A 14,343-nucleotide genomic window follows, 5' to 3' on the forward strand; every position below is an offset into this window, starting at 1 on the left:
GGGTCTGTGTGCACTGTACCCCCCCCGCCCTGGGGAAGTGAGCTGGGGGGGCTGCACTGTACCCCTCGCCCTGGAGAAGTGAGCTGTGTGTGTGTGTGTGTGTGCACTGTACCCCCCCGCCCTGGGGAAGTGAGCTGGGGTGTGTGTGTGTGTGTGTGCACTGTACCCCCCCCCCCCCGCCCTGGGGAGGGGGGGAGGGGGGGGGGGGCTGTGAGCACTGTACCCCCCCGCCCTGGGGAAGTGAGCTGGGGGGCTGCACTGTAACCCCCGCCCTGGGGAAGTGAGCTGGGGGGCTGTGTGCACTGCACGCCCCAGGGAGGTGGGGAAAGGTGAGCTGGGGGGGGGGGTGTGCATTGCAACCTCCCATCTCGGGGAGGGACTGTGGGGGGAGAGGCTGTGTCCATTGTATCCCCCACCCTAGGGTGAGGTGGGTACGGCTGGGTGCGTTGCACCCCTACACTTCAGGGAGAGAGTGCATGCATTATGCCAGCCCATCTCATGGAGTGGGTGAAGGGGGAGGATGGTATAAAGGGACTGCTGTCTGCGTTGGGCTCCTGATGCATGGGGGTGCTGGATGCGTTGCAGCCACCCCAGAGGAGTGCAAGTGCCCCCAGTGTCCTGGGTGATAATGCTCTTCCCTCCTGGGGCCATTCTCAGTGTGCCTGGGGAGGGGGCTGCAGGACCTTCCCCGGTGCTGTCTGTTGGCTGTGGGTGCAGGGTAGGCTGGGGTGGTTACAGGGGGATCTTGGATGTAAAACCCCAAACTCATGTTGACTCCATCTGCCTGGCTTTTGACTTCCTCAGAAACCATGGAGTGTGTCTTGGCTGAGCCTGGCCGTCAGGAACCTGACCCTGAGAGGCAGTGTATGTGGAGGGGGTTTCTGAAGCTTGTTCCAGGCTCTGGCTGGGGACAGGCAGGCTCTTAGCATGGAGTGGATTTGAAATGGCTGTAAAGTGAACTTGGAGCGCTGCCCAGGAGAGGTGTGTGTTTGTTGGTGTTGTGAGTGGTGCCAAAGGCCCTGGCTGGGCTCTGTGCAGATTTGAAAAGAGAGAAACCCTGCCGGGGCTTAGGGTCCAATGCATCAAACAGACTATGGGGATCCAACAGACAAGCAAATGAGTGTGGTGGAGACTTGGCATGGCCCATTGTGGCTCTAGAGAGCGAGTTGGTGGAGCGGGCAGTGACATTTGCCTGTAGAGGCCTAGTTGTGGGGGGATCCTAGCTGAGCTAAATGGCCTCTCCATGCAGACTACATGGAGATTGATGCTTGCAGCTCTTTCTGATTCTTGTTGCCATTTTAGAGGCTGGCTTTAACCCTTTGTGTCAGGCCGCCCATAAATGGGGATTGTGGGCAGCCTCTTTGCAGATGGCAGACTCCTGGAGCCTGATGATAGGAATTCACTCATTCTGGGGGGTCTCCAGGCAGAAAGCCTCTCTTTCTTTGGCTTGTCAGCTGTAGCCTGGCCTCCTGTGTATTAATGACTGCCTGGCTTGGTTTCTCGGTCACGTCTGTTTGGAAAGTTTAACATTTTTTTAAAAATGGGAATAACGGCCGGGCTGGGAGAGGGGCGCCTCTCTCCCCATCTGTTTGTGTTAGCAGCTGGGCCATTTTGTGTGTGCTACCCAGAAGTACTGGGACCGACTTGAAATGATTTTGTAAAATGAAAGCTGAACCCAGGAAGTTGGTGGAAGGAATTAATGCTTTGATACGGACGGCTACTGATGAGCATGTCTTAGACTCGTTGCAGCTGGAAGACTGATCCAAAGGGATGAGAAATGTAGCGATTTCTCTTACTCAAAACCCAAGCAGTTGTATTCCCCATGTAACACTCTGAAGTCCCAAGACGGGGGCAGACCTGCAGTGATTCTGACCTGTTTACAGTATATTTTGCAGTTTCATTTATCAGATTGCAGGGACGCTCTCATTCTCTTTGGGAGGAACTTTCTTTTGTGTCCACTGACTCCCAAGACTGATGTTTGACACTGAGGTGGGAAATAAAATCTTGTGGAGATGCGTGGGATTTGGCTAGCTGAGGCCCTTCAATCACTGCCCCAAAATGAGCTCCCCAAAAGTGAGGAGGTGTGAGTACCCTGAAATGATATGTCTGCTTGCTTACCTTTAATGCTGACACTGTCTCCTTTGGATGCTAAACAGCCTTTCTAGTGACAGGAGTGGAATAGCGGCCTCCTCTGCTCCCCCGTTAATATATACAGTATTATTTCTTTTATTTTTAGATCAGTTCTCAGAACCACCAGTGATTTCACTCTGTGATTCTTGCTGCAAGAGCAGAGAACAAAGACAGCTGAATAAATACAGCCTAAATAATTTCTTTTCTGCTCTTCCCCCTGTGATGAAGTGGGACTGTTCTTAATGTTTTCTCTGAATACTGTGTGGGTGCCTCAGTTTCCCCTATGCATTTCTTAAGTCTCCAGTGTGCATAAATGGCTGACAATTTGTCTCCTAGCAACAAATGGCCAGGGCCCTTCCCCCCTGCAAGGGGATAGCTAAAGGTGAACAAAGAGATCAGGTGACCTCCTGGCCTGGGAAAGAGACAAAGGCCAGAAAGGAGGGGCTGGAGGGGGTTTCAGTTCGGAGCTGGCTGGGGACTGGGAGTGAATGCAGATGTGGGTGTCTGCCTCGCTGGGCCCCAGAACGGACCCGGCTGAGGGGTCCGGTTCTCTGTACCTACAAGCTCTGTTTTAGACTGTGTTCCTGTCATCTAATAAACCTCTGTTTTACTGGCTGGCTAAGAGTCACGTCTGGCTGCGAAGTGGAGTGGGGGTGTGTGCAGGACCCTCTGGCTTCCCCAGGACCCGGCCTGGGCGGACTCGCTGCAGGAAGCACATGGAGATGCAGAGGCTGAATGCTCCAAGGAGAGACCCAGGAAGGTGAAGCCGTGTAAATTTCTTGCCCTGAAGACAGTCTGTTCCAAGGGAGAGGAGGCTCCCCAAAGTCCTGACTGGCTTTGTGGGGAGCAGTTCCAGAGCATCGCCCGGGGACTCTGTGACACCTCCCTCTCGCTAAGTTTAACATGGGAGGGTAAAGTGGTGTGTTAGCACATGCTGCAGTCACTAATATCTCCAGGATGTGGGAAAGGTCAGGTGATAGTTTGGTTTCTTCCGCGATTATCTATTTGTACTCTGACCTGTTGGACTTGCTCTCAGATCCTGCTATGGAACTCAAAGTAGCCGTTACTGTGTCCCCAGCTCTCATTTCTTAAGATACTTGCATCTTGGACATTTCTAAGGGTAATTACTCCAAACCCCTTATTTTGAACTTAGAACAACATTCATCAATTTTGCTCTTAGAATGGGAAAAAATCCATCCTCCCTCAGCCAACTCTTGTTGGACCAAAAACTCTGGGTTGGGAGAGAAGCCACAAATCAAATGGAATCCAGTGAAGAATGGACCTGGCTGCCTCAGTTGAGGAATTGATGCATGTTTCCAGTGGAAAATATTTATCATATTGGAGGCTCCCTTAGTTCCTGAGAGAGAATCTGGAGTGAAGCCTGAAGCTGATGTGACTTGAGTAATGGGAGATAAGCTGGGAAGGGAAAAGTGAACTCTGATTTAGACTGTAGCTCCCTCAACTCCGTAACTTGTGCATAATTCCAGATATTTCAGGGAACAAATAACATTATTCCCAGCAAATGCCTCGGCTGAAAGCGTGGCTAAAACCTTTTGAAAGATTTTCTTATTGGCTTTGGAATTGTAAGTGACGAGTGACATGTCCAAAATACAGTTAGCGTTTTACTTCTGAAATTAGGTCTTCCAGGAAAACAAACATGCAAAGAAGATGCTTCTAAAATGGGGGCGATTTACTCTGGCTACTCAGGGATCCACATTAAGGGATAACTGAGCAATGGGACAGTTCTAGCATGGGGCACTTTTTTTTTATTCCCTTCCAAACATTTCAGATACCCCTTCACCTCCACGGCTTCAGTAACAAAGCAAACATTTACTCATTAACATTGCAGAGGTCAAGCAGAAAGTAGCCTCCCCTTAGCATGCACACAGAGTAACGGTCATGGATAGGATGCTGGTGGGGTCCTTTGTGTCCATGTTCTTGGCAGGAGGAGGCAGCCAGGTTCAGAAAACTTGGGCTATGAGTATGTCATCCTTGCAAATGAAAGGTGTGTTCCTAGCTCGGGTTAGTAGCTTGAGTTCAACCCCAGCTCCCCTACAGGCTTTCATTCGAGCAGCTAATGTGAGTTAAAAGCCGAATTGCTGGGTCTTCACTGCTAGTTTAACCCAAGCGAAGCGCACACCACTTTTTGCAGCGAAGATACTCTCCGGTGAGAGATTATGTGAAAGCAGCCAGCGGGACGGGACTGCAGCCCACACACAACAAAGGCATCCAGAGGAAGAGGCGCTTGTGGTTCCTGGCAAGGAGTACTCGCTGTGAAAGCCAGTAATCCTGGGCCTGGGTGTATTTCATGTCACGGGGGACCAAGGAGGCCCCCAGCATGCCTGGGAGGGTCATGACTGTCACCTGCCAAGAAACTGGAAAGCCTCAAACAAGGTTCGCCTTTCAGTTCCCACTTCTTGTCTGTGGTGAGAGCCAGTAATTGAGTGTATTCCAGCTTCCTCCTGACTGTGCAGATACTCCCAAGGTAAACACTTCTCACTTCCACTCAGGTCAATCCCTCCCTCGCGCTGTGAGTTCTCGCCTTGTCTGCTGTCATGTCACGTCTTGCTCAAACTCTCCTATAAACGGGCGCTTCCAGTGAGGCTTCCCTGGAACCTCACCCTCATGCTGTGATCTCATCCAGTCTCAAGCTACGCAGGGTTATGCCTGGGTGGAACTTGGATGGGAGACCTCCAAGGGAAACCCAGAAGTGGTGGTGTCTGTGAGTGCTCTTGTGAGTCAGTACTGAGCCAGCGCCCGGTGCAGAAGTGGGGAAGGGAGCGCTGGGCTGTTCGGCATGTTGTCGTTAAGGCAGTTATTGTTTGTGTTGCAGTAGCACCTGGAGGCCCCCATCAGGGCTCTGGTTCTAGGCGCTGTACGGACACAACGAAAAGATGGTCCCTGTCCCGAGAGCGATGGGAGTGAGTCTGCTTAGGTGCCTGGTGGAATTTTGGTGCCTAAAGACCTTTGAAAACGTGGCCCCATGACCGTTAAATGTTTAGAATGAATAGAGCTCCTCTCCCACTTAGTTTTCAGTCCTCGACTGGAATCAAGGGGGAAACAAGCTCTCCGCTGCTTCAGCTCCCAGTTGGTTTCCCAGCTTTGAAGGGACTAGTCCAGCTGAAGACAATGCTCTCAGGGCACTTGCTAGCTAAGCTGACTCCCAAAGGAATTGAGGTGCAAAAGCTTTTACACACAACAAACTGGAAGTGCTCCCAACGGGAAGATGTAAATACCAGCTCTCATGCCATTGTAGCGACCAAAAATAATACAGATACATACTGCAGCACGTGACATTGTTCTGGGTCCGGTTTTGTTCAATATCTTCATCAATGATTTAGATAATGGAATAGAAAGTACGCTTATAAAGTTTGTGGGTGATACCAAGCTGGGATGGGTTGCAAGTGCTTTGGAGGATAGGATTAAAATTCAAAATGATCTGGACAAACTGGAGAAATGGTCTGAAGTAAATAGGATGAAATTCAATAAGGACAAATGCAAAGTACTCCACTTAAGAAGGAACAATCAGTTGCACACATACAAAATGGGAAATGACTGTCTAGGAAGGAGTACTGGGGTAGAGCGATCTAGGGATCATAGTGGATCGCAAGCTAAATATGAGTCAACAGTGTAACACTGTTGCAAAAAAAAGCAAACATAATTCTGGGATGTATTAGCAGGAGTATTGTAAGCAAGATACGAGAAGTAATTCTTCCGCTCTACTCTGCGCTGATTAGGTCTCACCGGGAGTATTGTGTCCAGTTCTGGGCGCCACATTTTAGGAAGGATGTGGACAAATTGGAGAAAGCCCAGAGAAGAGCAACAAAAATGATTAAAGGTCTGGAAAACATGACCTGTGAGGGAAGATTGAAAAAATTGGGTTTGTTTAGTCTGGAGAAGAGGAGAGGGGACATGATTAACAGTTTTCAAGCACATAAAAGGTTGTTACAAAGAGGAGGGAGAAAAATTGTTTTTCTTAACCTCTGAGGACAGGACAAGAAGCAATGGGCTTAAATTGCAGCAAGGGCAGTTTAGGCTGGACATTAGGAAAAACTTCCTGTCAGGGTGGTTAAGCATGGGAATAAATGGCCTAGGGAGGTTGTGGAATCTCCATCATTGGGGATTTTTAAGAGCAGATTGGACAAACGCCTGTCGGAGATGGTCTAGATAATACTTAGTCCTGCCTTGAGTGCAGGGGACTGGACTAGATGACCTCTTGAGGTCCCTTCCAGTTCTGATTGTGACATTTACAATACCTAGCTTCAGCTGACCTGAACAGCTAGATGTTTTCCCACAATTCTGTAATTAAAAGAGCAGCAGCACCCTTTAACTCCTTAGAGCTGGAGATAGGGCTCATTGACGCAGTATTGTTTTTTGTTTAAAAGGTTTTAGGAGATTACAGGAAGTTTAGGCCTTAACGTAGGTTTTCATCGTTTCAAATTTAACATTAAACAGATTTATTTTTAAAAAGAACAATGTTTAAATAAAAAAACTGATTTAAATAAAACAAACACATTTGGATTTTTTTTTTATCTAGTGTTGTTATAGTCCCCCCTCCCCTCCGCTTGGGGTTTGGGTGGGGAGTTTGGGCCCTGGGGAGCTGGAGACTGCCTGCCTGCTCCTGACTGGGGTGTGTAGGCTGGCTTGGTGAAGAGGGGGAGTGACAGGTGTTGAGCTTTGGTACCTGGATCTGGGAGCCCATACTCTGTACAGTGGCCAGGAGAACAGAAAGGCCACACTGGGTTAGACCAAAGGTCCGTCCAGCCCAGGATCCTGTCTGCCGACAGTGGCCAATGCCAGGTGCCCCAGAGGGAGTGAACCGAACAGGTAATGATCAAGTGGAGTTGCTCCATCAGCTGTTGGGGGTTTGGGACTGGCCATTCTGGAGGTGAGGGGATTGGGGCGTGAGGAGACCCTGGCCTGGTGGTCAGAGTTGCAGGATGTGATAGACCCTCTCCACGCAAAGGATCCTGGTCTCAGTTGCTGCGGTGTCTCCGCTGGCCTTCTTCGGCCTGTGGTGGCCGGGCTCCTCATCACTGTGGTGTCAGCCCCACCCCTCAGGCTGGACAGGAAGCAGCAGTGGCAGTCTGAGCTGGAGCTCAGTGTGGAGCGAGTCCGGCCCCTTTCCTGGCCTGCCCCCTCCAGGATGGGATCACCCCACTAGCCTCCCCAGCAGAAGCAGGGATGCCCAGGTCAGCCTCTCTGCTATGGGACAGTCACAGCAGTGCGGTGGGGGCTCGCTGGCCATGCATGTCTCTTGAAATGCAAATATTCACCCAGGACATTGCCAGGAATTAAAAAAACAAACAAACCCCAAAACTGTGCAATTTTTGCAGGGCCTCCCCTTTGGGGCCCTTGTGCTGTGGCACGGAGTGGCTACTCGTGTTCCCGGCTGGCCGTGTGTGCCCCAGGAGAAGCCTGGTGGTGATGGAGACAGTCAGTGCATGTGTTCAGAACGGGCTCCCACCTCCAAGTCAGTGGGGGATTGTAGGGACTATGGGTTTTTGGGGGGCTGAGCTAACCCCAAATCCCCCAGGGAAAACAGTCACTATCTTTACACAATAGTAAAGCACCTCCGTGCTGAGGGTATGCCCCTGGGACAGGCGTGTGTCTGGCCCCTATCCCTGGCTGACTGCCCTGCTCTGGCACTTCGCTCCCAAGCGTTGGAGCTGCTGGTTCCCTCCATATATCTATTTATGGGATTTGGCGCATAAGCCCCATCCGCAGCACAAATTCTGTCATTTGCTTTCCATTGGGCGCCAAGGTTTCCTGATCTGTGGTTGCCGCTGCTCGCACAGTTAAGCTGCTTGCCTGGATTTGTGGCGGGATGTAGAACAACTGTTTCCCCTGCAGAAGACAGGCGCAGACACCGGAGATGTAGGCTTGTTTTACCTGGCCCCACCTGCACAAACGGCTGGGTTGGCTGAGCCAAGAGAGCAGGCAGGTAAGGGGGTTGCTTTAGCCCATGTCTGAATTCAGTGGAGCTTTACTCTTGTGCATTTGAGCAAATGCATTATTGTCGGAGGCTCTGTGGAGGGGAGGCAGTGTAGAACGTGGTCTCTCTCCGAGTGTGTGTGTGGGGGGGGCACCTAGATAGAGCGCCACTGTGGAAGAGCAGACACCCAGGCTGAAGGGAAGATGTCAGAGTAAGCCATCTGGTTAATGGCACCCCCACACCTTACCCTCATGGAGCTGTGGGATCCTGTGTCCGGAGAGACTCCTTGCACCACTGGTGGTGTTTGCCTCCTTGGGTCCCCTTCGAAAACCAAACGAGCACCTTTATCCCTCCCCCACCCCATCTCGTCCTGACTTGAGCGTAGAGGCCACAAGAATGCAAGGTGCTTTGTTGTGTCTAAAGCTTTGTGCTGGGATTCCTGGAGATGTGGTAGGTGCTTTGTTCCCCCTTAGCAAGACAGGCGCTAACCCCAGTGCGCCTGTTCTCCATTCTGCTCCAGGGTTCTCTGCTGGGACTTGCCCTCCATGGCAGAGGAGAAACTGGCACATTCCTTGGCAGCTTGCGCCCTTCCTGGCATGCAGCGGCTGCACCGCGCTGCTCAGACCCCTGTTGCTGGGGCACTTGCCACCGCTTTGCTGAGTCCCTGGGCTGTGTCCCACCCTATCAGGCAGAGTTCAGAGGGGCAGAAAGCTGAATTTAATCCTCTCCTCCTTTATGTTGTGGAGTATGAAGTAATATTTTCCTGGCTGGAGCTGACTGAGCTCTGGAAGTGAGGGCTCTGTTGCGAGTTCTGCTCGGCGGCTGCCGTGCCAGGACAGCGTGAACTCGCTGTGCCCTCGCCTGGGCTGCAGCACTGTGGTTTGAGATCTGCCTTTCCTTCCACCAGACCAGCGGCTTGCTCACAGTCAACGTGTTCTTCTGGGATCCAAAACAGGGCAGAGCTTTTGCAGTTCTCAGTTGCGCTGTAAAGCAGGTCCCATCCTACTCTTTCTAGCTTTGGATTTCTTGCAAAGTGGGGCAATTTGTAACTGTTTGAATGCTGTAGCCCGCTCAATCGGAGAGGAAGGAGGGTGCCGTGGTTAGGGCTCATGCCCTAGGACATGGGAGACCAAGGTTCCAGCTCCTGCTCTTCCCCAGACACCCTGTTTGACTAAGCCTCTTGAGCCCTGGGGATAACGACACTGATAAATACCTTGAAGATTGTGAGGTGCTCAGATGCTGCCCTACTGGGACTCAGGTGGGGACAGCGGCTTTCCACCCTCCCAGCGCCTCGCGCGGCTCAGAGGAGGATTTCACTCTGGTGTATTCAAGTTGCACTTGTATCGCAGTAGCACTGTAGGGGCCTCGTTGGGCCAGGTGCTGTTCAGACACATAGTACGGGATGGTCCTGCCCACAGAGCTCACGGTCAGTCAGTGCAGATTACGACCTGCTGCTCACTTCACAAAGCGGCTGTGGTCCCAGTGCCTGTGCAGGGAAGCAGTCTATTCACTCTGTTTCACGGGGGCAGCCAAAGTTACAGGATTACTGCAGGCTTTGCTGTGCAGAGGCCTTGAATCCAGCAGCTGGCAGATATTCTGCGTGCTGTTTAACTCCTCTGTGTGTGTGATAGCCACCCCTGGCCAGAGGGGAATAGGGACTGCAGGCACTTTGAGAGGTGGAGGGAAAAGTTCACCGCATCCTCCACTGAAATGCTGCTGTGCCGCTCCGTACCCTGCACCCCGGGGACTCACAAGGGCTCTCCCTCTGCCTGCCCCGGTGCCCCGGGGAGCTGCTCTTCCCCTTCTGCCAAGGGTGGAAACACACTGGTGTGTCACAGGGCGGCTGGGCTATTGCACTGGTCTGGCCTCTTGTGCTTAAAATGCAGCCCTGGAAATGGCCTGCTTCATGGTGTGCCGGCGGCCGGGGTGTTAATCTGGCACCCAAAGGAAGTGCTGCCTCCATGCAGTGGGTTGTCCCCTCCCACACCACCTGCATGCACCATCTCCCAGGTTGCAGGTTTGGAGCCAAAGCTCTGGCAGGACTTGGAGCCCAGATCCAAACAAATCAGGGGAGCCTTGCAGTTAGGCCAGTCTGCGTGGCTCCGTCACCACCAGCGCCCAGGCTGACGGCAGCGAGGGCTTCCCCACCATTTTGCGCTCAGGACATGCCCATAGAGGTGGGGTATAACATGTGGCCCGTGAGGCCAGAGCTGAGGAGACCTTAGGAGAGGTCTCATTAGGGGCTTAGGAGAGCCAGCCGCTGCAGGGGCACACTGTCTTACCACTACGCCCATGCCAAAGAGCCAGTGATGGGAATTCTACCCAGGAGGGCAAACCCAGAGTGCCTCTCTGGAGCGAGAGGTGTCGGTCCTGTGACAATCTGTGGTTTGATTGGCTTAGAGGGCCAGCCTCACCCAATCGGAAGGCCCCCTCGTTTGGAAAAGGACCGCTCCTTTGTAATGGAACGGTGTGTGGTGAATTGCCCTGTAGCCCCATGTCTTGGGGGGGCTGTGGTTGCCGCCCCATGGCTCCGTGTCTCGGGGGTTTACCAGGTTGCCAGGTGAGGGGTCACAGTGGGGAGAGAAATGGGAGGTGCCAGCAGCATCCCTTGGGTGGAACTGACGATCCCAGAGGAAGGACTTGCCGTTCTGGCATTAGCCCGGCCTAGCTGCTCTTAGGATGAGGCTGGATGTGGGCTGTGGTGGAAACCTCGTTTGGGTTCCTGGGACAGACGTGGTTGCTGCTGGCCGGTGAGGCCAGCTATAGATGCAGAGTGTGTCTTTTGCATGACTTTTGGCTGTTGGTGAACCTTGAGCCTGCAGTCACAGAACGCAACAGCTAGGGAAGAACTGGCTCCTTCTAGGACCTGCCCCTGGGCGATGGCATGGCTGGGGTTTGCATGGAACATCATGGGCCCCTTGAGGGGCATCCGACTAAGGCAGAGCTTTGGGGGTGTGAAATCCTGGACTGTGCCATGCAGACTGGGAGAGGGCCTCGGGGCCAGACATTAAGGGAGGGAACGAGAGGACTCGAGGGTCCCGGACCCTCAGCTCTGCACCAGCTACGTAAGAATTCACCCAGGTTCCCACGTGGGGGAGAGTTGGAAGCTTTGACGGGGGCAGTCTCCTCCCCCCAGCTGCACGTGGTGTGATGCAGGGTGGTTATCGCTGCGGAGGGTGGCAGTTTGTCAGCCTGGTTCAGGTTTTGAGTCTAACAGAACCCGCAGGTACCCAGCTCCTGGCTGAGAGGAGCCTTCCCTTTGCTTAGCACGAGGAGGGTGCAGATCGCTGCCAGACACGTGAACTCATGGTTACAGACATTCTCCCCCCTCACCTCATTTGCAGTCTCTTTCGTGGCCCGTCACCTTGCTGTTTCCTACCCACCGTGTCTCCTTGTGGGTCAGGTCCCTGTCTGGTTCATAACCTGGTGGCCCCCACAGGTCTGACGCTGCAAAGTGGGGAGGGCCATAGAGAAGGTAGAAATGGGGTCTCTGAGCTGCATGCCCAGCCTGCGGGATGGCTCCTGGAGCTCCCTCACCGGCACGTGATGGTGGAGCGCTCCAGGTAATATCATGCACGTGGGAGAACAGAGGTTCTGTGACGTTCTGCAAGAGATTCGGGCTGTGGAGATTCTGCTGCTAACTTGTTCTTGGGCCTGTGGAAGCTGTTTAACCTCTGTCTAGCTGTCCCCGTCTGGGAGCTGCTGTGTTAACTCCCCGTCTGTGAACCGCACACATGCAGAGGGGTGCTCCAAGGCTTCAAGCCCATTCCCTCGGGGTTAGAACAAAAGCACCGGCAGCTCTCAGTGGGGCTTGCACCAGAGTCCAGAGGAATGTTGTTCAGGGTTTGAGATTTCCTGGGTCCTGGTGAACGTAACACAGAGCTCTCTTGTCCGTGTGCCGACATGGAGCCTGTGGGTGTGAGTAATGGAGTGGTTTGTAATTCTTTCTCCCGGGGTTCCCAAAGCCGCCCCGTCTGTGTCAGGAGAGCGCTTGGATTTGGGCAGAGGGCGGATGCCGTTCTGGGGCTGGAGTGGAGTTCACTGCTTTTGAGAGCAAAGGGAAAGTGGGGTGTGGTGCTTGGAAAAAGGTGTCTGTAAACACCCCCTGCCCTAGTGATGCCAGATACCCGGGGTGCCCTTGCGGCTGCAGGATGGTGAGTGAGATACCCTGTTGGGCTCAGAGGCTGAGTTGACTTGGGGAATGTCAAGGTTCCTTCCCCACTCTGAACTTTAGGGTACAGATGTGGGGACCTGCATGAAAACTTCTAAGCTTCTCTACCAGCTTAGATCTGGTTTTGCTGCCACCACTCCCAAGTGCTAACTCCCTTCCCTGGGTAGCCTTGAGAGACTTCTTCACCAATTTCCTGGTGAACACTGATCCAAAACCCCTTGGATCTTAAAACAAGGAGAATTTAACCATCCCCCCTCCTTTCCCCCACCAATTCCTGGTGAGTCCAGATCCAATCCCCTTGGATCTTAAAACAAGGAGGAATTAATCATTCTCCCCCTTCCCTTTCCCCCCACCAATTCCTGGTGAGTCCAGATCCAATCCCCTTGGATCTTAAAGCAAGGAAACATCAATCACGTTCTTAAAAAGAAGGCTTTTAATTAAAGAAAGGTAAAAATCATCTCTGTAAAATCAGGATGGAAAATAACTTTACAGGGTAATCAAATTCAAAGAGCTCAGAGGAACCCCCTCTAGCCTTAGGTTCAAAGTCACAGCAAACAGAGGTAAACCCTCTAGCAAAAGGAACATTTACAAGTTGAGAAAACAAAGATAAACCTAACACGCCTTGCCTGGCTGTTACTTACAAGTTTGAAATATGAGAGACTTGTTCAGAAAGATGTGGAGACCCTGGATTGATGTCTGGTCCCTCTCAGTCCCAAGAGCGAACAACCCCCCAAACAAAGAGCACGAACAAAAGCCTTCCCCCCCCCCCAACCAAGATTTGAAAGTATCTTGTCCCCTTATTGGTCCTTTGGGTCAGGTGTCAGCCAGGTTACCTAAGCTTCTTAACCCTTTACAGGTAAAAGGATTTTGGTGTCTCTGGCCAGGAGGGATTTTATAGTATTGTACACAGGAGGGCTGTTACCCTTCCCTTTATAGTTATGACAGGGAAGCTGGAGGCAGCTGGTGTCTGGACAAGTCCCATGTGAGTGAGCACAGAACCCTGAAGGGGAAATGGTAAGGGGTGGACGTGGGACTGGGGCCCATCAGTCTGACCAGCTCCTGGGATCGAAATCCTGACCCTGAGCAGGACTCTGGTGGGTCCAGAATGAGCTTTCTGCTTTCACCAGGAGCTTGATAACTGACAGACCCTTTGATGTTACCATGTCTTTCGTTGCGGGTCCCTTTGTACTAACCTGGCCCACCTGGGGGGCAATGGCCAGCCCCAAACAGACCCATCTCTCTCGGTCAGTAGCAGCTCTGCAAAAACACATGGCTTCCTCGCAGGGCAAATTTAAAAAAATCTGTGAATTTCTAATTATGGGAAGGAGCCTCCTAGTGCCTCCATCTCAGCAGCATTTGTTTAGTCCTAAAAATAGCCCTGGCTTTTGCTAGCTGGGTTGGTGCTGGGGGCTAATCAGATGCTTGCTGTAGAACGGGCTGGTTCCTGTGACCTTCAGAAGTGCTGCTCCGAATGCTGTCAGCCTGACTCCATGGAGACGGGGATGTCCATGTGCCATCCGAGTGCACCTCGCGCAGTCTCCACTGCTCCTGTAGTACAGCAGCACCTAGAGGTTCAGGCTCTGTTGTGCTGGGCACTGTGCGAAGGGAGAATGGGGTGTGGAGGTGCATGTATAAGAGATGGTTCCTGCCCGGAACGTCCTGGGCCAGCACCATAGCCATTCTGCACACCCTCCGTGGCCGGCCTCCAAGCGTCTGCGTGTCTCCTGTCTGCAAAGAGAACTTGGCGGAACCGGGGTCGGAGGGCCAGTGAAATCTGCCAGGAACTGGACTCCGTGCAGATGGTTGGGGACTGGAGGAGCTAACTAAGAACAACAGCAAAGGGAACAGAAACCAGAAGCGTGTGAACACCGCTGAGGGGAAGGTGCTGTTCGGGGCGGTGTGTGAGCTGTGTGGGGCAGTTATTGTCCCTGTGTTTGCTGAGTGCCCGGCACACTGCGGCCTCACCTGGCTGCGCCCTCTGGGCACTGCAGCGGCACAAATGTGATGACAATCAATGGGGAGTTTAGAATGGACACCGAGTCCTGCATGGGAGCTGTGCCAGGTCATGTCCCGTGGGGAGGCAGGGAGCCCTGTCACTGCTCAAGAC

At 52.7% G+C, this 14,343-nt stretch overlaps 1 protein-coding gene across 2 annotated transcripts in view; it reads left to right on the top strand.

Moving 5' to 3' along the window:
- Window positions 1–14,343, top strand: part of PIK3R2 (phosphoinositide-3-kinase regulatory subunit 2) — a 37,230-nt gene that overhangs the window by 290 nt on the left and 22,597 nt on the right. The gene's annotated exons all lie outside the window — the stretch shown is intronic.

The sequence above is a fragment of the Terrapene carolina genome, unplaced genomic scaffold, assembly GCF_002925995.2.
Source record: "Terrapene carolina triunguis isolate 2854851 unplaced genomic scaffold, T_m_triunguis-2.0 Scaffold194, whole genome shotgun sequence".
NCBI lineage: Eukaryota > Metazoa > Chordata > Testudines > Emydidae > Terrapene > Terrapene triunguis.